Source organism: Diorhabda carinulata, chromosome X, assembly GCF_026250575.1.
Source record: "Diorhabda carinulata isolate Delta chromosome X, icDioCari1.1, whole genome shotgun sequence".
In the NCBI taxonomy this organism is placed as follows: Eukaryota; Metazoa; Arthropoda; class Insecta; order Coleoptera; family Chrysomelidae; genus Diorhabda; species Diorhabda carinulata.
The window spans coordinates 35,506,946-35,529,464 of NC_079472.1; the positions used below are offsets into that span (position 1 = coordinate 35,506,946).

At 30.8% G+C, this 22,519-nt stretch overlaps 1 protein-coding gene across 4 annotated transcripts in view; it reads left to right on the forward strand.

Moving 5' to 3' along the window:
• Positions 1–1,536: 1,536 nt before the first annotated feature.
• Positions 1,537–22,519, forward strand: part of LOC130901707 (calcitonin gene-related peptide type 1 receptor) — a 200,808-nt gene continuing 179,825 nt past the window's right edge. For 2 of the 4 annotated variants that reach the window (XM_057813247.1, XM_057813248.1), the window contains exon 1: positions 1,537–1,669. The gene's annotated coding sequence lies outside the window, so the exon portion shown is untranslated. Of the gene's footprint in view, positions 1,670–21,169; positions 21,507–21,965; positions 22,075–22,519 lie in introns of those variants that run through there. The other 2 variants (XM_057813246.1, XM_057813249.1) reach the window with 2 other exon arrangements.

The window sequence follows — 22,519 nt, forward strand, 5'->3', positions numbered from 1 at the left end:
TTTTGTTCCATTCCATGTTCATGATTGTATGTTTTTGCCTTTTCAATAGCTTTTAGTTTTATTGTAGTATTGATAGTTTCTCCTCTCTATTTTTAAATATACAGAGGGTGTTTTATTATTAGAAACAAAAGCTTAAAGCATCCGTGGTAGCAAGGGAAATATGAGAAATTGAAGTGGAAGAAACAGTTAATGAGCAAAAGGCTGAATTGCTTTGATAGCTTCAATAGTAGGTATGTGAGAAATATTCAGGTTTAGTTAACTAAAAGTGGATTTTTCACAATAAAACAATGCTAAACCTCATAAGGCGAAAGTAACTCGAGAGAGAAGTGTGGAATAGAAAGAAAGAGAGAAAGAAAGCAAACAATATTTATTAAAATAAAGAGGTTACTAAGTCTTTATTTATACATTCAAAAAATAATATGAGAAACTAGAATCTCAGCTTTTGACCATGACATGAGGAAAGTTATCTTGACAGCTGACAAGTGCCTGACCGAAATAGAATGTACGCGTTCCGATACTAGTATGGTGTTCCATTATTCAGAATCACAACAGTAGATAGTTGTTACAGCTACATCTGTATTATTCTGTATCGTTGGCCATTTGGCTAGTGAACCAATTCACCATGTTACAGTAAAACCGCAGAATACCTGCAACACTGTTGATTGGAAAGTTACGCGGTATAAGTTCAGCATTTAGTCCGGATCATGCACCGTATTATTATTTATTCAAAAATATGGCGAAATTGTTACGTGGGAAGAAATTTGGATCTAACGAGATGTTGAAAATGCAGTGCGACAATTTTTTGCATCCAACCTCAATGAATGGTTTTACAAGGATGTCAAAGGGATTGCTGAACGTTGGGTTAAAGCCATAGATTATGATATATTATATGATGAGTTTTTTGTGTGATTATTTAATGAATAAAATGTGCTATAAAACCAGAGCTGCAATCATTAAAAGATGAGTCATACATAATATAACTTGTTTCCATTTTTAGTAGTATATATTTTAGGCTTCTGGCTCAATCAATGGTTTGGAATATCTTGTGAATTATTAATTATCCTGTATAGAAGCTGATTTACTTTTTTTTAAATATGTCCTTAAAAATTTAGGATCTAATAGTTGGACATCATTTTCCATTACTAATTTTTCTATAACATTTGATATGGATGTCTCCATAGGACAACAATAACTTTTTTCATATATTTATAGTAGAAGTGATTGATTTAATTTGATGAGGTAAATATATTCTGATATAAAGTGACTTTAGCGTGAAGGAAACATATTTTTCAAATAAATAGGTAAGTAATAAGTTAAAAAAAGTTTGGATATTTGATACAATTTCTCGAATTGCTATAACACTAAGTTATGTAATTTTGAATATGTAAAAACATACACAAGAGTAGCTACCTTGATGTTACATGAAAATTAGGAAATGTTTTTCGTTTAAAGCAACATTTCAATACAATAGTGAAAAATTACTAAAATTCTGCGCGCGCTTTTCACTGAACCGGGATGGAAAACTCGGGAAAGTTTAGTTATCCGCGTGTTTTCGCGTTGTTCAGTTAACGTTAAAATCGTCGATTCTCACAATATTAACAGCCCAAAACTTCGCGCTTATGGTGTTCGATTTCATCTCTAGATTAATTATTGCTGAAAGTTTTTGAAGGTAAAATTTTTTTATGGTATCCTGTTGTGGAATACTTGAAATTTGCAAAAAAACTGAAAAACAATTTTATAGAAGAATTAGGAAAAAAGTTTACGAAATAAGTGGTTGAGTGATTTTTCGAATAAATTCTATATTAACGTTGAAATAAAATCTTTCAGAATTCAGAACCTTTAACAATCAAATTGCGTTGTATCTAGTATGATGTTTCATGAATTATAAATTTATAATATGCATTATTCAAAGTAACTTTCTATTTATTGATTTCAGTAATAGAAAAAGACAATTTACGTCCTAAAATTATATTTTATTTACGTCAAGATATGATACAAAAATTTCTGATTTTCACTGATAGTGTTTAAATTGATTTAAAAAAATAAAACTGTGGTGCATTATCACACGACTTAAAGATTTATATAGCTTATGAATATAAGGACAATAAAAAACTGAAGTATAACCAACTAAAAATTAATTTAGGCAGCTACATAACCGGCATATCAAAACATTCGAGTTCAAGTGCCAGCAGCGCGGCATTTATTGATATTTGTTTTGATATCTGTTTATATTTCTTTAGTGAAACAGTTCAAATGTTGTTCAATTATAGAGTATATAAGAACAATAATTATATTTTTAGTTTATTATTGAATACATTGAAATGTGGGCACAAGGAGTTAGGACAAACAAACACAGTGTGGAACGATTATAAATGAGACACATTTCTACAGGCACAAGTAATAAGGCGTCGTTATAGTATGAAAGAAGTATTATAGCTCACTATTTATAGAATTGTAAGTCAAAAAAAAACATTGTAGTTAGACTTAGGTATCAGAGACACTTTAACGAAGACGAAATGTATTGAATTCATTTAAATTAGCTAAAGCTAAAAAGTAGAAAATAATGATCTATTGACGAAAAATATAGAGAAAATCGAAAAAATAGCTGATTAAATCCATTTTTTACGTCGTTAAGTTGGGTAAGGTATTAAAAACTATTGATGGGCGTTTTTAGAATACTATTTATGTAGTAACTGTTTCAATCGAAAACTAAAACATCGTTACTTCAATGTGATTGTGAGACAATTTGTCTATCGGGAATTTTTGGTAGACTAAGACTCATGACAATGAATTATTTTGCATCACGATAATTTGAGCTCAACAAAAGAAATCAGATAGATCAGTCTTAAAGTTCTGACATTTTCGTGATTTATTTATTCTAAATAAAAATAGGAATTGAAGATTACGTAGATCCTGTCATTTTTTGGATACTTTTCAAATTTTTGTAACAGTAAAACGTTAGAGGATTTATTTAATAAATTTTTTAATAGAACTTCGTTTTTTGCAATTAACCGATTAAGTGCTTCGCAAAAAATATCAGTAATACGGTTTCTTTATTGCAGAAGACGGAAGAAATTCATTAAATTCTAATTTTGATGTTTATTTTGACGATAAATTTCTGCTGTGATATCTGCCAGAATGTTTCGCTGGAGAAAATCCATTGAGAATAAGATTTAGTTTTTGAGTTACAAGAGACAAAATTAAAAAAAAAAAATTAATAAAATACATTTTTTAAAATGCGATGAAAAATAAATAATAAGTATATAAATATATAAATAAGTATATAAATAATAAGTAATAAATAAGAAGTAAATTATGAACAAATAGGTACAGAAATGGAAAGGAGAGTATAAACGTCGTAGTGGCATTATGTAAATTTAAAAATAGTTTCAGTTTGTTTTTAAAGAAAATTGACTAGATGAAAATTCCATAATTTTATCTACCAGCCATAGGATTGTGAAATCAAGTTATTATTTATAATTTAATTAACAGTATTATTATATTTTTATTTTCTATAAAGCTAGACTACAGTGAGGTATATGTCATATATAAAGTGTCCTGCATAAGAGCCCACACACAACAGGTACTAATGAGGGAGCCTAAAATTTGACGATTTGAGGCAATTTACATCTGTATTAGTTACATGCCTCAGGATTTATAGGACTTCAAAGTAGTGCCAAAATGTTCAAAAAAATTAAGTTTGTCGCAGCTCTTTAACTTAAAAAGTTATTAAAAAGTCTCAATTGTAATGGCAAATCATCAAATAAAACCGGAAGAACATTTTGGAGAAAGTCTAAATAAGTTTTGCTAGTTAATCGATTTGGTAAAATAACTGGGACAATCAAATAATGCTCGTTTAGGCCTAGCCAAACATGGATCTTAATATCATCGTTAAAAATGTATAGAAGTCATTACATACAACTGTATCAAATTTTGTGCCCTACTTTGAGGACCTATACTTCTTCAGGTGAACAGCTTTGTATAAAGGTGAATTGCCTCAAATGTTTTGACATAACAATTTCCCATTTAAAATTATATAAATTTAAAAACATTGCACAAATGTAAATTACAAAAACGTTTATTTTTATCCTTCATTAACGTATCCTCTCGGATTATAAAATTTTTGTCTTATATTTATGTAAAGAATCATCTATTCAAATGTAAGGTTTCTTATATTCATTTAGATTTAAGATCCTAATGGGGGCCCATATTATAAATGATTGATTCCGGTTGTCCCTTCTACACTTGGGTTCCATTAGGGTATCAAATTACGTATTTTATTTTGTATCGATATGACTCTAACGACCATTCTTATAGATACTCTTATAACCTTTCATACAATAGGATTTAAGAGCGGTCTGTAAACAGATAGATGTATTAATATTCTGGTGTTCGTTCGAGTATGGTCGTCGGATTATTGAAGCCACGTTCAATTAATTATTTTATTATTTAATAAATAGTTTATTTCAAAGTAGTTTTGATGTTTTAATACAACAAATATGGCCAACCATAATTGGTTAGACCGAAGATACATTACACGTCATATACACGCCTCTGTGTTGGTCAGTTCGCGGGACATCTTGTATAATGATAAAAATCAAAAATAGAACCTCCCATTATTCATGAAATTCATTTTAAATAATTCCAGCAATTTTTTCGATGAATCATATGTCATCAAATGCGAGAAAGTATAGGTGGTATGTCGATTAAAAGTTACTGAAAATTATATTAGAAAATCTCATCTGAACAGACAAATTTAATAGTATAAGTTGTGAATGTAGTAAATAAGAGTATGAATTTCAATGTTCCTAAATTGATATGTTTATTTCTTGTCACTCGAGAAACTGTAATTACATTATAATTTTCTAATATGACCAAAAAAAAAAGAAAATTTGATTCAAATAAAACTATATTGGTAATAAGAAATTATGTTTAATGTATTAATATTAATAAGTTAATTAGGCTTTCCACATAAATATCTATTTCTACTTGACAGAAAATGTATCTCCTTTGAATACAAATAAAGGATTATACTACAAGTTTAATTTATGTCAGCACATATCCAGTCATATCTGTTACGCATCAGTTCTCCCTTGAAACGTAGAAATTAATGCGATGGTTTTTGGTGATTTACAATTTATTAGGTTATTATTATTGTAATAATTGTGTACTACGAGGGTAGTACACAATAGTAATATAGTAATAACTTATATCGAATATTGAGAATGAAATAAGTTTCTATGTAAAGTATTGAAGGAATTAAGACTGGACATAGTAATATTCCATTTTCAATATTTAATAAAACTTGTGAACTAAATCTCTCATCATAGAACCGTTTCTAGTTTTTAATTCTAGAATTCTAGTAAAAATGATGTTCACTGAATCAACTTCAATATTATAAAGTATATCCACAAAGTAAGTTCCATTTGATACAAAAATCTACAGCTATTTAACTCATTTTCTACATGGCTTCGAAAATTTTGAGGCACTTGTCGTAGCGTAGCAAAAACTTTTGTATGCCTTCTTAATAGATTTTTGCCACCTGTGTTTTTAAATGTGGTACCATGTTCTTTCATCTCGTCAACATCGTTGAAGTTTTGACCAAGAAGGAAATATTTTATGTGTAAGAAAAAATAAAAGTCGCTAGAAGCGAGGTACGGAAGATCATCAAACACATCCTAGCCAATTTATGACTTTTGTCACGTTCACAGTGCGATGTCGGATATTATCATGAAAAAAACCTTTTGATAACAATCCTCGGCACTGTATTGCGCGGTATAATTTCTTAATGGTCTCGCAGTTAACACATGTATAGATAGTTTGATATCGTGGTAAGAAACCAGTAAGCAAAATGCCTTTTCAATCCCATAAACAGTTCAAACATTGCATTTGAGTTTACGAGATTTGCTTAGTTTTAACTTTCGTTGGAGACAAAGTGCGTCGTCATTCCATTTATTTCCATTTAGTTTCTGAGGTGATGTAAGAAACCAAATTTTCAGCTACCTTAGGTAGCTATTCGATAAATTAAATGATCACTGTTTTTATTGCATCGCGTCAAAAACTGCCCATCAGTTATTTTTTGTGTTTTTGAGTTCTCTACATGAGCAAAGCTATGATTATGAGATTTGCGGAAATTCTATAGCAAAAGCACTAATTCTGAACTTACGGTTTTGCTTAAGCTTCTTTTTAATAGCAAAAACTAGTTCATTGAGCTGTCTGACACTTCATTCAATCACTTATAGCATTTTGTCTGTACCCCTTGTATATTTGCTGATAAATGTTTCTTCGTTTATCTTTCTTTGCAGTGAATCTCTACACAGAATATTTCGGCAGCAACGATCTAAAAATGGCGTTGTGCATGAGTCAGAATAAATGCCACGCATGTTTGAAACCATGATCACAGCGCTGATTCTGATAAGATAGAAATCAAACTTACATTGTGGATATACCTCGTATTATTAAATGTAATTTGAAACAACATAAAACATTTATAAATATAATGAAACAAAAATGATAAAATACGAAAATCAACTAACCCGTTGTCAATAATATTATACATGGTGAAAATGATGAAAAAGGAAAAAAGTTATATCTGAGTAATCATGTCTATAGTGAATTTGAAAAAACAAGTGTTTCATAATATGCATGATGTATGTACTTGTAAAACGGGTATTGGAAGAAAATGCAAGCATATCAGTGCCATAATTCATTACGTTCCTATAAACTTGAAAAGCGATAGAAATTTGTTACGTTTGATTAAGAATTTTTCGTGTAGAAATACGTGCAATTAAAAAATGCACACACTTCAATTTGGAAAGAAATTATCGCAAAGAGGAGATTATCACCTAGTCCGATAGCCTAGAAGTCATTATAGCTCTGTGATTCAATGTCATTAGATTTAGGTTGGTTTAGGAATGATTAGCTTACAAAACAATGTGTAGGGTTATAAAATAGCAGATAGACTAAAGTAGAAACAGATGAGTCCTTTGTAGGACATGAACTCTAGAAAAATCATTAGAAAAGAATGTAGATAAATAAATTAGTAAGAAACAGGCAAATATACTTCTATGAAAATATCACCAAATAACATCTATTGAATTATTAACCTAAGTAAGAACAATATATGAATATTAATAAGAGTCTTGTACGGCTATGTCGCCTCAATAGTCACCTAAAATTGCCAGACTTAGCAAAATTTTAGGAAAATTCTATGCATGATCCCTCGACGTTTGCGGAACTTCAATGAATCACTAGTTGAATGTGTGCCACGATAGATGAGTGGACAGAAAAAAAAACATTTTTAAAATGTTTGGCTCGAATAATAACTTAAATATGCCAGTTAGAGATAATTATGAGTTACGCAACCTCAAAGTTTTCAATGAATGCGGAATAAATTCATTTTTTGATTTCCTTTCTCAACTTCAGCTTTTTATATGTATTGTAATGTTTTTTTTTCATTTATATGATTTCTAGTCGTAGGGTTAATTAATAACTGATGTTCTTAATTTATTTAAATACTATACATCTAACTTATAATAATACATTTATCACTATCACTTAACTAATTTCTTTAAATTCTTTGATTACTTTGATAATTCGTTCTATTACTACGTCTATTTATTATAAACTGAACTAAACTACGCTATATAAACTTCTTATATATCCCAAAATAATTCTCAAAAGATCTAGAAAAATATAGAAGCAAAACAAATAAATAAATAGACTTTCCTAGGTATTATTCAAAGATCGACGAATTCCCGATATTTCATCAATGGAGAAGCTGTTGCCAAATTTCAAAATTCCCCTATATCGAAGCAGGACTGGCACCAGGACGGAGATAAGTTCTCAACAGTATTATACATAACGTAGAGTTTTTAGAAATTCAATATTTTTGATAGAAAACCTTTTTTTGGAACCTCGGTAAATATTTTCTTCCATCATGCCTCAAAAACTCAGTTGGTACTACTCTTTAGGGATTGTTAATATGCTTTTTCTTTTTCCCTCATGTTTTCTTGGATTCTAAATCGTATAAAAAAATGTGACGATTCATAAGTTTGTCATCTTATCATTTATATGAGATTGAATATTTTTATTTTGTTTCTATATCTACAATATTTTTTGAATGCTCAAATGCATGATTTATAAATTGTCTCTGCTGCTTAAAACAAAGAAAATTTTACTCATACACGCGAAGTTTATCAATACATGAAAAGTTCACTTCAAACGATGACTATGCATAAATATCAACAAACAATTAACTAGCTACGATCCAAACAAATACATTAACGATTGTTTCATTTCATCATAGTGAATTTATGAATTGGTAACATTTACAACCTCCTTTCATGTTTGCTACTGAGCATCTTCATTTGTGTTTTATTTTATAGAATAATAATTAAATAATGTTTACAGCGTTTCGAATTTATTATTCGAACTATTGAATTTATTCCAAATTACACAATTCCTATATAAAAAATATTCGATGTTTGCCTAAAAAGTTTATGGTCTAAACACGACGATGGCAATTATTAATAGATGTCGGAAAATTTATCGACTTGAGAAAGTTAATATGCGGGTATTCGATAAAATGATAAAAATTGCTATTGAATATTTGTTTTTGAAAGAGAGAGAATACGCCATCGTCAATAAAAAAGTTTATAGGACTCTCCGATTAAGTGGTACTGAGATGAGATAAGCACTGAGCACATTTAAAGAATACGTTCTTCATAATATACGAAGGTTGTTTGAAAAGTTTCCGACTTCAACCTTAACAATATAAGTTGGGTAATATATTTAAGTCTGCGTTGAGAAATTCTTACTAAAAGCTTAGCTTCTCTTCAACAATCTTATTAATGTTTATCTGTCTAAGTCTATCATTAAATGAAAGAGTAGCTGAACTCTATTTACAGACACTCTGTACCATCATTTACGACCATAAAATTTTGGGAAGGTGATTTAAAACGTGCTCGTATAAGCTGGCCTGACTACAAGCGTTAAGATGGCCAAAAACTGCGATAAACCACGATATTATCAAAAAGTTCTTCAAATGGTATTGGACGTCGGATTGATGTTAGAGAGATAGAAGCGTCACTGGGCATATCAAAAGAACCCATTTGCTATAAAATGACAAATTATGCAAGCGGTGCGATGGGTGCTACGCTTTTTCGAATAAATATTTTTCTGGCCTTATTGGCATGGTTTAGGGAACTTAATCGATTTTTTGCTTCGATTCATTACTGTCGATGAAACCCGCATCCATCAGTAAACTTTTGAAATGAATAACAATGAAGATAGTGGATTACAAGAGCGAACCTTCTTGGAAAAAGACAAAGACGGTTTAATTGGCCGAAAAAGTGATGGCGACCGTTTATTTTCGGATAGACAAGAAATTGTGTCGGCTATCTTCAAAAATAATTAAAAATAACAGGAGAGTATTACATACATTTGCTTGATAATGTGGAAGAAGAAATTGTAAAAAAGGGACTGTATTTGGCAGAAAAGAAAATACTCATACTTTGGTAATCGCCACACAAATTGACAAATTTCAACATTTTTTAAAAATTTTTGGTTTCTGCCCTGAAATTTGATTATTATGTTACTAAACCGTTAAGTTATTCACATATTTAGAACGCTGACAGAATGACGGTTCTAAATCCATACATCAATTTTTTTTTTAATTTTTAGATCCTACGCAATAACTGTCCAAACTTGGCTTTGCAAAGCTATTATATTTTTTGATATTATGAGGCAAAATTTTGTTTAAAATATCATGTGAGACATATTTTTTGCCGCGGAACATGATGGCGCTATCAGCTTTGCCATAGAGCATACCTAAAAAGCGCTAAATGTAAAAAAGTATATTTGCATAAGGTTTTTCGGCTCTATTTTTTCTAGGTACATTCTAGGATAAAAATGATAGCGGAAAAGTACACAGAAAACGTCTATCATATTATTTTTAATACAATTTTTAAGATATATATCACTATCAGGATTATGATTGTTTATTCCTACACACGAAGTACCTATAGTACGTAAAGGCGTATTTACGTAAAAATTATCTGCTTTTTCATTAGTTCTTGACTATATGTAATGAGCCTTAAAAAATATTCATAATATATATATATATATATATATATATATATATATATATATTTGCATGAATAATAGAGTATTGGACAAAATTTTTTTTGGTCTGCCTCATGCATATTAGAAGTTGAAATAATTATTTTTAAGTGTAAGGAACAGCACATTGTATTTTATCGAAAAACTCTATGCAAATGTACATTTTTACATGTTCCGCGGCAAAAAATACATCGAAATCATGTTTCACATGAAATTTTAAACAAAATTTTGCCTCATAATATCAAAAAATATAACAACTTTGCAAATCCAAGTTTGGACAATTATTGCTTAGGATCTAAAAATTGAAAAAAAAAATTGAAGTATAGATTTAGAACCGTCATTCCGTCAGCGTTCCAAATATGTAAATAACTTATGGGTTTAGTAACATAATAACCAAATTTTAGGACAAAAACCAAAAATTTTCAAAAAATTAACTTTGTCAAAACATGACCTTGAAGTAATTGGAGTATTTTTCTCGTATTCTTAATCACATAAGCTACCTGCTGTAAAAATTTCGAATTCCTAGGTCAAGCCGATCCTGAGATTTACTATTTTGGCATAAATGATTTCCATTTTTCCCTATGTGCACCATGGCTAAAATTCACTTGCAATTGATTAAAGCCATCAGCCGTATCCATCAGATATAGCAATCAGCGGCTTTTTTTGTTACATAAGCAACGTTTTACTAGAAGAAGAGATATTATCAGGAGAGCACGTTATTCCATAGGAAGATTTTGAGGAGAAAGTCGGTAACTATTATTTGGAAATGTTTAGAAGGTCTTATATAGCCTGAAAAGATTATTTTTAATAATAAAAATGATCATGAAAAAGTGTTTTTATTTCAACTTTCCTTTAGTTTGGGAACAATAATCATAATATACTGACAATTATTCAAGCTAAGACATCGATGCGTGGGAATCCGCGGTTACTCACTGTGGTTCAAAAACGTAATCGAATTCTCACTTTGCTTTTTTGGAATCATTTTAATAAATCCAATCCATTTTGTGTTTGGGTTGATTATTCATTACTGCATTTCTGATGTAAGAAAAGCAACAGTCAAAGCTGTGGTTAACCTGCTTCGAAACAGGCGAAGGCAGTTCCGTATGCCGGGAAGATAATGGCAAAAGTTGTTTTCAATAGTCGCGAAATATTTTTCAACTATTATCTTCAAAACTGGGAAATAAAATCCACGAATTGATTGACCATATACTTATACATACATGTATGTATGTATTGGTTGATTAAGTTGTATCGAATATATGTTGCTTGTTTATTTGTTCAGACGGAATCTTTCCAGACAACCCTTGTATGTATAAGTGATAATGTTATATTTATTCTGTTCCTATTTGCATAAAAACAAAACGTTCTGAATATTATTTCATCATTGTCTATTCTTCCATAATAAATCTTTATAGATCTTAAGAATCATTATGTTAATTTATTCATGAAGCGAAATAAATAAAAATGACAGATAATAAATTATATCTGTCTATTTTTCGTTCTTCACGTTTACAATAAGGCGTCTATAATTCGGTTTTAAATTATTGCAGAGACAAGCGCAAATTATTCATGTTTATATTATGATAAATGTCATTATTCACCAATCTATAAATGTCGAACATTGCTTGATTATATTTACGTGTAAAATATTGATGTATCATTTTTTTTCAATTCAGTGTCACTATCATTTGATAAAATATCCATTTTTGAGATTGGTTCACGTTATTATTTCAAATATATAAATTAAAATAACAATATACGCCTTTTTCCAATATTTTTGAGTAAACAGTCGTTAAAATGATTGATATATACGTTTTCGTCTATTTATTCGATTTGTATATTATTGTATGAAACATTCTACAATTTATTAGGCCCGTTGGGTATTTTGAATTCATTGATAACCCCAAATCCTTTTGAAAAAGATTCAATACGATTTCCTTTCACTTCTAGAATAACTGTCTAATGTTATCTACGGCCAACTTCTTTCTAACTTTGCCGATATTGCTGAGCTTTACTAAGGAGTTATCAGTTTAAACGCAGAAAAGAAAACTTGGATTTGATATTTCTCCATAGTTCCACATCTTCGACATTATTTTGCATTATTTTTTATTGTTGCTGTATCTATTCAACCATGCACATTGAGAGTTAAGTTAATGTAATGAATTTTGCCCTTCATTTTAACATTTAAAAAATTAGAACCTTTCACTAAGAAATTTGACAAAACTTATTTTGTTAATCGCAGTTCTAATAAGGTCTGTTACATTTGAAAACCTTGGTGTTACATTTGAGTGAAAATTAAACTTGAGCATATTAAATTAATCCTTGGTGGAGCCTTTGGAGACTTTCATTTCTCACCGAGAAACTCTAGGCAGTTTAGCCAAGATATGCCTACCTACCTATCTTTACTTTTTGATACTAAGAAAGAAAAGAAAAGGCTTTATTTTACATTGACTATTTTTTATTGGTGTAACCATTCAGCAATGAACATTTAAAAAAATATTGTATTGAATTTTCAAATCCATAATCGATAATAACCAACTACTCTCGATGTTCCATAAAAGTAACCCTTTCGTATTCAATTGCCCCTTATATCAGCTTTATGAGAACAAACAAAACAGGTGTTTGGGAGAGAAGTATAATAAGAGAAGCATTGAAACTACAAAAGTTGTTCGCTATTAATAGATTTCAAATATCAGAATATAATAACTACTTTGAGATTCAAATTTGAAGATCTTTGAGAGGCATTTTGTTATTGGGGTAGAGGAACATTATTTTCTAACTGAGCTTGTTTTTATTGGACCCTGTTTTTCAACTATTTTCCAAGAATAGACTCATCTTAGCTTCCTGAGATCCTCGCTTATTATAATATGTACAATTTTGATAAATCCAAATAAAAACACTACTCATGACTGAGATGATAACTACGACGCCATACGACCCTATGTATCCTTATTTGCAGTAGTCTATTAGGTCTTGTAATTAGATATTGAATGATTTCACAGTCTGGAGTGGATTTTACCTTTTTTAATAATCTGTCTAAACACTGCTCTATTGTCGATAACACCACTCACTTCTATTATCATCAATTCTACTATACAAACATTCATCCGCTTCAACTTAAGTCTTCCCTCACAGAGTTTTCTTTACCTACGGTAATATATCCAGAACCACATTTTCTATTAATGAATTGAAAAAGCCAATTGGTTGGATGAGCTTAGTGTCAGTTCAGATTGCTAGGGAATTATTATTAAACTTTTATTGGAAACTTTATGGTTCTCTAATAAATATTATGTTAAGTATCAGATCTAAGTACTGTCGATTATTGGTTTTATCGTCATTATAGATGATAAACGTGAGTCCTTGCTAAGAAAAATATTATCTATGAACGATATAAGGAATAATAATCTTTCCCTTGTATATAAGATCACTCCTAGAATCTTTTTTAACTTTAGTTAACCTTAGCAAGCACTCGAAGAAGAGTTTTTAAAATCTAAATCGTACAAGATCACATAATAATATGAATACTCGATATTTCCACAAATGAATTCCTGGATTTGTTCTTTTATAAATTAATCGTCGCACTGATTTATAACAGTGTAGGGGATACTGCGTGGAAATTACTTTTGCGGGTGCTAAGCAGAGGCTCAAGAGTGTATCGGCTTCGAAAAATGAATGTCTGCTACACGGCACTTTTCGGCATTTAATTTGATTAGATGAGATTTCTTGTGCGAATCGAATTCAACCTAATACAACGATTTTGAAGTAAATAAGATATAAGGAATTTTTGCCTGTTACATCTACATAAGTTGGATGCTAAGCTTAATGGATTGGAATGGATTGTTTGGATAAAACAAGTAATCATTGATCACGGAATTTGTATTCATTTTTTCCTTTCATCTGATAAGTTATTTATGTGTCTAAGACTTCGGCTCTTTTTCGTCTGATGCGGAGACATAGATTTTAAAAGTTTTTTCTTTTTGTCAATTGTGATATATTGAGATTATCCGTAATTGTTAGAGCCAATTTAAATGATTTATATGCCAACTGGGATATACAGTGTGAGTCATTTAGTGAGCGAACGACGATATTTTTCCAATTAGTTATGTTTTATCAAGGCGCCCTATGTCAATTTTGAACATAGGTATTCTCGAGATACTAATAATTCAAGATAATTAGTGTCATACATTACGGATCGTATCTAACCTTTATGAAATAACAAATAGAAGTACGAAGTGTATATTGGCATTTTTAAAGAATGTCGTGAATGTTACAATAATAAGCTTAAACTCACTTAGTAGATGAATATATAAATACGGTTGCATTTTCTATGTAACTTGTACAAAATAATTTAAAACAATAATTACGTACGAGGTCAATCTACTCAATCCTCTTTCTTATTCAATTTTGTAATTGTTTATTGGACGTTATTAATAAAATTATATTTTAATGTTATTTGACAAAAAATTAATATAGTTTAACGATTTGGTTGTCTAGTTCAGTTTTTAATTAAATTAGATATTTTCCCTCACCTGTTAACTTTTCCATTGAAACGATAAAAAAATCGATTAATAAATTTTAAAACATTGAACTGTAAAATATCCTAATCCAAAATAATTTTTCCCGGGAATTTTTAGCTTCCCAACCACAATGACAAGCAAAATTATCATATTTATAACGGTGGAAATGACAGTACACAGCAACGCTCTATAAACCGAAGTAAACATTAAAAAGTGTAATTACAAAGATTATAACCCAAAAAGGGTTGGAAATAATTAAAATTTATAGCCTTATTTAGGAAGTTTTCAGTGTATAATGTTTGTAGATTATACTTCAATGTTATTTTACTAATTTGTTTTAAATTTTTATTCAAGCTCAACCAAATTATTATTATTGTTATTGAAAGACTAAATTTAAAAATATAATGACAGCAAGTTGCTCCTCTACAGAATTCTATAATCTCTATCTAGAACTTTGTAAGAGCTTCTATAAACATAAAAATTCCATACTTTCATACATGATCAAGATGATATTTTTTTGTACTAATTGTCATTTCATTTTTATCTTCCATTCATATTTTTCTTGTATTTCCATGAAACATTTTATATATAATGATTGATATTCATTGACAATATGAGAATAAATTCGACTGCTGTGACTTGCTTGACTATTGTTTCGCTAGAGTGATTATTATATGGAAAGGGTAGTGTTTGATTTCTGTGACTTGATTAATTACTACCCAAGTTATATTAGTGGGAGGTTATTATTAATTTCTCCTCCTGATGTATCCACTTATCGAATCGGGAAGTAGTCACCTCATGTTTTATTCTGTTTATGCTAATCCTATTACTATTCTGTTATTGTTATTTCGAGATATTTATGTAGATTCATTCTCCCGCACTTTACGGGTTAATTATGCATTCAGTCAGCCTCCGGTGCTTTTTCTCTCCAGACACACCAATCGCGATAGAATTATACGCTATTATATAATTTCAAAGTTTTAGATTCATAATAAAGACATTTTAACATATTATTCAAATTTGGAATAAGCAATTGATACACTGAAATAAACAGCGACATAGTTTTAATATATTTCTTACCAAAGTACCAGAGTACCAAAGATTTTATCTGAATGTATAAAGGTCTGTCTCTCTCAAAATATCCAAGGAACCAAAGAGCTGCAAATTGACCGTATAAAATTTGACGGTAAATGAGTTCATGAGCTTCCAGTACCTTGACAGCAATAGTACCAGTAACAGCAACTTCATAGAATTGAAGACATGTAACAAACGCAACTACATCTGTCCATTAAAAGCGAAGTAAGAATATTCTAAACTTATGTGGGACTTGCAATGACATATGCTGGAGAAACAAGAGCAGAAACAGTATTTACGAATATGCTACTACAGAGAATTGAGATGAGAATACTACAGAAAAAGTTAGACCATGTTTTACGGAACCACCAGACAAAAATAACATTCATATATTTTGAGAAAGGGATAATTTGTCGAGATTAGTCAGAAGTAGAAAAAAAGAGTGAAAAGGTCATGTGGATAAAATACCTGATGATCAGATAGCCAAATATTTGGAAGAATTCTTACTAATCAAAGGAAGGACTCCAGGGAACACCATTGTTCAATGTCATTCACAGAGAATTGAAAACTAAGACTAACATGGTAAGGTTAAAGATTGCGAATTTATAGTATTAATTGGACTTGTTTCGGTATTTTTTGATTGGTTTTTAGTATTCAACTTCTGCTCACTGCACATGAATGTGTGCAATAAATGAAAACGTGAATATTACTCAACTAGTGATAAACATATATCCAACATCACGAAAATGAATATATATAAAAATCAACAGATTATATTCAGAAGAAAGTTTTTCTTACAAGTTCCAACACACGTTACCACAAATTCTGCTCTTTTTCATAGCTTGCGATTTCCCCTGATACTTTTCCTCTTTTTGTTACCACTACAATAAAGTTTCTGATGATTTCATTTTTCCGATGACAACTTTTTCTAGTAGTTGTTGTTTGGCAGTAAAAGTTCATACAATGCTCTAGTCAGACATTTAACTTTTTAAATTGTACCGAGCAAAAAATCCACGGAATAATATACTGAATGAATAATAAGAAGTACTAAAAATGAAACCGTCAAACTAGGTTATAATATTCAACCGCATTTACTAATATTGACGCCTTGTTTACATTTTATCCATATTTTATGCGGTATGAGAATAGTAGCGAAACACAAAAAGGACGGCGAAAATATTTAGGTTATAAAACGTGACTAAGCAAATTTGTATAAATTAGCAACTCAGTTTCTCTTATAAATCGCATGCACAATTATTGTTAGACATATTTCTACGAAAATTATCAATATTTAATTTTGATTCAATAGATCAGTTAGAAATTACGTTGACGTAAGAACCTCTATCCAGATGACACGGAATGACAAAATCTAACAGTTTTCAAACTTTGCATTAGTATCAAAGATTGACGACAATGCAATATTTTGATCAAAATATCTGGTTATCCTGATATTAGTTACGTCAGGGTTCATACATTTTTTTTGTATCATTTGCACATATATATAATACTATATGGATAGTTTTTATAAATAGAAGATGTTCCGACTAAGTGAAACAAATAGTATATTGTTCTCTCTCTCTTCTCCGAGCGCTTCACTTAGCTCTGCGCATCTTTTACGCACATGAAGCATGCGCAGTATAGATAACGTGTCTCGAACGAGAAAGAAAATTAAGTATTTAGGAGTATTACATGTATGTATTTTCATAAGAGTAAGAAAGATAGAGCTATCAACACATAGTAAAAACAAAAAATAAAATACAGTTAATGAAGACTAAAGGAAACGTTTCTAGAGTCAGTTATACTAAAAACTGAGGCTACATGTTTCGCACACAACAATTGAAAAACATTTATAATGTCTTTGGCAAGTTAAGAAGCTTGATATTTGGGTACCTCACGAATTGAAAGAAATTCATTTAACACAAAGAAATAACATTTGCGATATAACCTTAAACGAAATGAAACCGATCCTTTCTTGAAAAGAATCATCACTTGTGATAAAAATTGGTCTTGTATAGTAACATAGTTCGAAAACGATCAGGGAGCAAATACGATGAACCAGCACAAGCTACATCGAAAGCCGTCAGTCAATCATCGTCAGTTTGGTGGGATTACAAAGATGTTGTGTTTTTTGAGCTACTTCCAAGGAACCAAACGATCAATTCTGATATTAACTGTCTACAATGAAACTGGATGAAGTAATTGAAGAAAAACAGCCAGAATTGTTAAATCGGAAAGGTTTAGTGCTTCACCATGATGATGCAAGACTTCACACATCTTTGGAAACTTTTACAAATGACGAGCTTTACGTCCGCAAAAGCAAGACTTATGCTAGATTAAGACCTTGTATTGCAGGACTCACGTAAGACTATTTGTTCAAATATTGCTATGTATAATTGGGTATTTTATATTTAACAAAAGTAGTTCGTGACAAAGTTTGGTTATTAGATTCAAAGCTTCGGTTTTATAACTTGTTATCAAATTCTAAATTGAGTATTCCAATAGTGCTTTGTCTTTACAGAGCTCCGATGAGAATTTTGTTCGATATTTCATTGTAAACATCATTTTTAAAATCTATCAACAAGTCGCCAATAATATTTTTAAATATTGAAACTCTTATAATCATCCGATATGAATATGTTTGCATCTACTTCGATTTGGACACTTTATATAGAACTTTTCATAACATTTATACTAACAACACTGCATTTCTCATTTCTTAATTCTTCATTTATTTTAAATAGCTTGAAAAACCATGTATTGTCAAATTTTCTTCGAAAAATGCCTACTAAAAGAACTACCAAAAAGTGCAGCACTTGCTGGAGTCTTGATGCAAGATCAGTACCAAAATCAAGACTGGATATTGCAAGATCAAGGCAACGACCACTCATTAAACTTTTAAACCGAAACTAATCTGGTCTTGATTTTGTATTCACTCATCACTTATCGAAATTATCAATACACAAAATCTTTTTTTAGTTTTTCTCGTCAGAATTAAATCCATTGCATTGTAAATTGGATACTAACACACTGCTAAATGTATACGTATCTGTTTCTGTTACATTATTCACATTTTCTCAGCGAAATCCAACCAGATTTAATATAATATGCAACATTCTTTGAATATTTTGACGTAAGAATATTTTTCATATAAAATTTAACCATATGCATGAGTAAACAATATATCAGCGTCCTAAAAATAAATATTTGATGAATATTTTAACTTGAAAAAGTGTGCCTGTCACTCTCTTAAAATGTTCAATCTTCATATTGGTTTAAATTCGAGAATTTTCTGCTCTGCTTTGTTTTATATATCTACATACTTCCGACTTTTATTGGGTAAAAAATGTATTTGTGGATTTATGTTTGGATTTTGTTATGTCATTGCAATTAAATCAAATTGATGTACAAATCGAAATAGGTAATTAGGTAATTTTGCACGGAAGATTTGTTTGTTTTTTTTTTGTTGATTCATGTTGTAGGTAATCTATTAATTAATATAATTCTGCAAGTTGTCAAATGACCGCAACAGGTCAAAACGTCAAATTTTTCATGGAAATTCCCTTCGATAAATTAAGATTTTTGTTGATATTTACTGATTGCTAACCATAAAAAAGAGCTATAGCCTCTCGCGCCGAGAGTGCGATAACTTTGTGACGCTCTTTCGTCGCTACGTAACCGTTTGACACCAAAGCTCAGGTATCGGATTAGTATGCTCCTCTTGGAGCAGCGTCAGTTAAAAAAATAAAATAATCCAGGGGTCAGTACGGTGAAACCTCTACGGTAAGGGCTGCGGCTATCAAATCTAGCGTAAGCAAATTACCGCATGCTCGTTTATCAATTCCAGTAACAACTTTTCAAAATACTTTCCTACTCGGTTGGCTGAGGGCCCTAGCACGACCACCACTGATATGTGAGAACTCAGCGCCCTCAATGGCAGTTTCGCTACTCCTAGTAGTGTATGAATACTCAGCGCCTCCAATAGCAGTTTTCTTACTCTCGGTATAATTGTTTGGCTGAGGACCACTAATGAGTTGTGAATACTCGGCGCTCTCAGTGGCAGTTTTCTCAACCTCGGCGGTTGGGATCAGTAGTCCTAACTAACCTCGATCTGAACGATTCAGTGCGGTCTTTGGTGGTTTCTGCCAGCACTTCTACTGACATACTTCTCGCAATTCAGTGAATTATATAGTTATATTGACTTACTTGGGTTTCTCCCACTTAAGTTCGGACAGACTGGTGCAGAAACCCTTTAACGATTTGAAATTTCGGACATTACTCTTCTCCGGGTTTTGCCTTGTAGACTGCGTAGTGGACAGGCTGCTGGTTTTCTGAGAACTGCCTTTTCTCTTCCAAATATTAAGACAACTCCAGGTATTTCCCTTTAACCAATCCGCTAGATCTGCGTGGTTTCGAGTAGGAACTTTCAATAGTATTGATTGGTTGGCTTGTTTAGATCAGGACGGCGGAGCGATTTTCTTAAGCGACTGGGTACCGTCTCTTTTATTGCTGTAAACGCTTCCCTCCCTCTAGCGCTGCGAAAGGGGTGGTCGTCTTGGCTATGATTCTTTGAGTTTCGGAGCACTGGGAGAATACAACCCTTGTAAATAGTAATTTCGGGGACGAACTATTTTTTACATTTAATATTATTCTGGTTATACTTGAATATGAATTACATTTTCATGTTAGATATAATATATATTTACATTTAAAATCGGTACCGTCATTGCTTTTACGTTTTTATATAAATATTAACTTCGTTTCACAAAATAGTCATTTGGTTACAAATTTTTTATTTGTTTTTGTTTTAAATTTGAAATTCAATTTTCAGTTTAATTGGAATCATCCTCCGACTCTGAACGTAAATGTTTTCTTTTAGAAATTATCAATATATTTCAATATATGTTCACATAATTATTATTAATTGAGTACAAAACTCGAGATAAATGGTATATATCATCTGCGTAACTCATTACTGTCTCATTAATAATACACACAACCAGATGTAAAATTCAATTGGTAGTGGTTATGTATTCAAATCTTAAAATAAATTTTCGATTTAATATTTGAAATATTACGTTTTTTATAAAATTTTTTTTTACTCTCGTGTTCATTTTCAATGGAAGACTACTCTCACAATTGAATGATGATAGTTGATAAGATTACTATGTAGAGACATAGTGTACCAATAATAAGAGTTGAATCGACTGAATGATTGGTAATGTGCCAGTGTCCAATTTCATTGATCAACTCCACGACTATTTGCATCAAATACATTTTTTTATATAGAAAGTAATTTCATCTGTTAACGTAATCTACTTTGACCTTTATAAACTGCGTCCAACGTTTAACTAATCTGTTCATTAGAGTTAATTATCTGTTAGCAGATAGTAAATCAAAACAACATTTCTTGGAAAAAGCTTTATATTGATTGCACGAGTTAAATAACAGATATTGTCTAAATTCTCCATATTATGCAGGAGAGTTGTGCTTACTAAGTGAATATAATTGAATTAATAACTAACTTGATGTATTCAATGTGCACTGCTTGCTGTATATATTCACGAAAATCGTAATATGTCAAGAGGTCATGGTAGTGCTCCTTGACGAATGACCCTTGGTACACGCTATATATATACGAAAAAAAGTTAATACAATCTATGAAAACTCAAGTGTCCGTAGCATTTATTCCTTCAGACGCCGCAGTCCAAATTTTCGGTCTTCAACACTTGACTATTCGAAGAATTTGGTACCAAATATATTACCCATCTCCGTAATTTAGACACTTCATAACATGTAAGTTATATAATCGACAATTATAATTTTTTGAAAGACTATTAAATATTAGAATTGGAAAATTTATGGGATTCTTAGAGAAATAACAAGATTTTTTTTTATATCAAACCGAACTATCTCGAATCCTAGTGATTCGATTTGAATAATGCTATTGAATCTGAGCTATCCAGTAGATTTGTATATGAGATTAGGCATTCCCTTCACAGCATTATTTCTTAATCAGCGAGTGAATATTCAAAAATTTATAACTTCAAACTGAGATATTCCGACATATAGTCATCTCAATTAAATTATATCTACCAGATCCCATTAGCAGAATATCAGCTATCCGCTAGTCTTCCAAAAATTTGCATTGCAGATCATGGATACACTTTACAGCAAAATTTTCTAATCAGATAGTAAGTATTTGAAAATCAACAACTTCAAACTCAAATATCTTGACTTTTAGTGGGCCAATTTGAATGATGTACCACCAAACCCTACCAGAAGAATCTCAACTTACTATTAGGCTTACAAGATTGACATCTGATGATCATGGGTGCCCTCTACAGACAGATGTTTGAATTAAGTAATGATTATTAAAAAATATCTCCACTTTCCATGATCCGATTTGAATGATATATCCATGAAACCCGACTAGCTGAATCACCGCTTACCAATAGGCTTCCAAAAATTGTCATTGGATGATTATGGATACCCTCCACAGCGCACAGAGCAATTTTTCATTTTGATCGCTGAAAAATTTATCTCTAAACTATGTGCTCTCATACCAAAAATATCTAACGCGTTGAGTAACGCATTTCCCGCTACAGTACCTACTGAAATCAATTTGGATGCCGCTGCATAGCTGATTAGCTAACGTCATGGAGGGATGTGATGCATGATTGGATTTTTTAACGTCGATAATTTTTGAGTAAATTATTCAATATTCAAAATCTAAAAAAAGAACGTTTTTGTTCATTGGGCGAGGATTTACAAAACAATAATTCTACCAATCAAATAAAACGCAAATC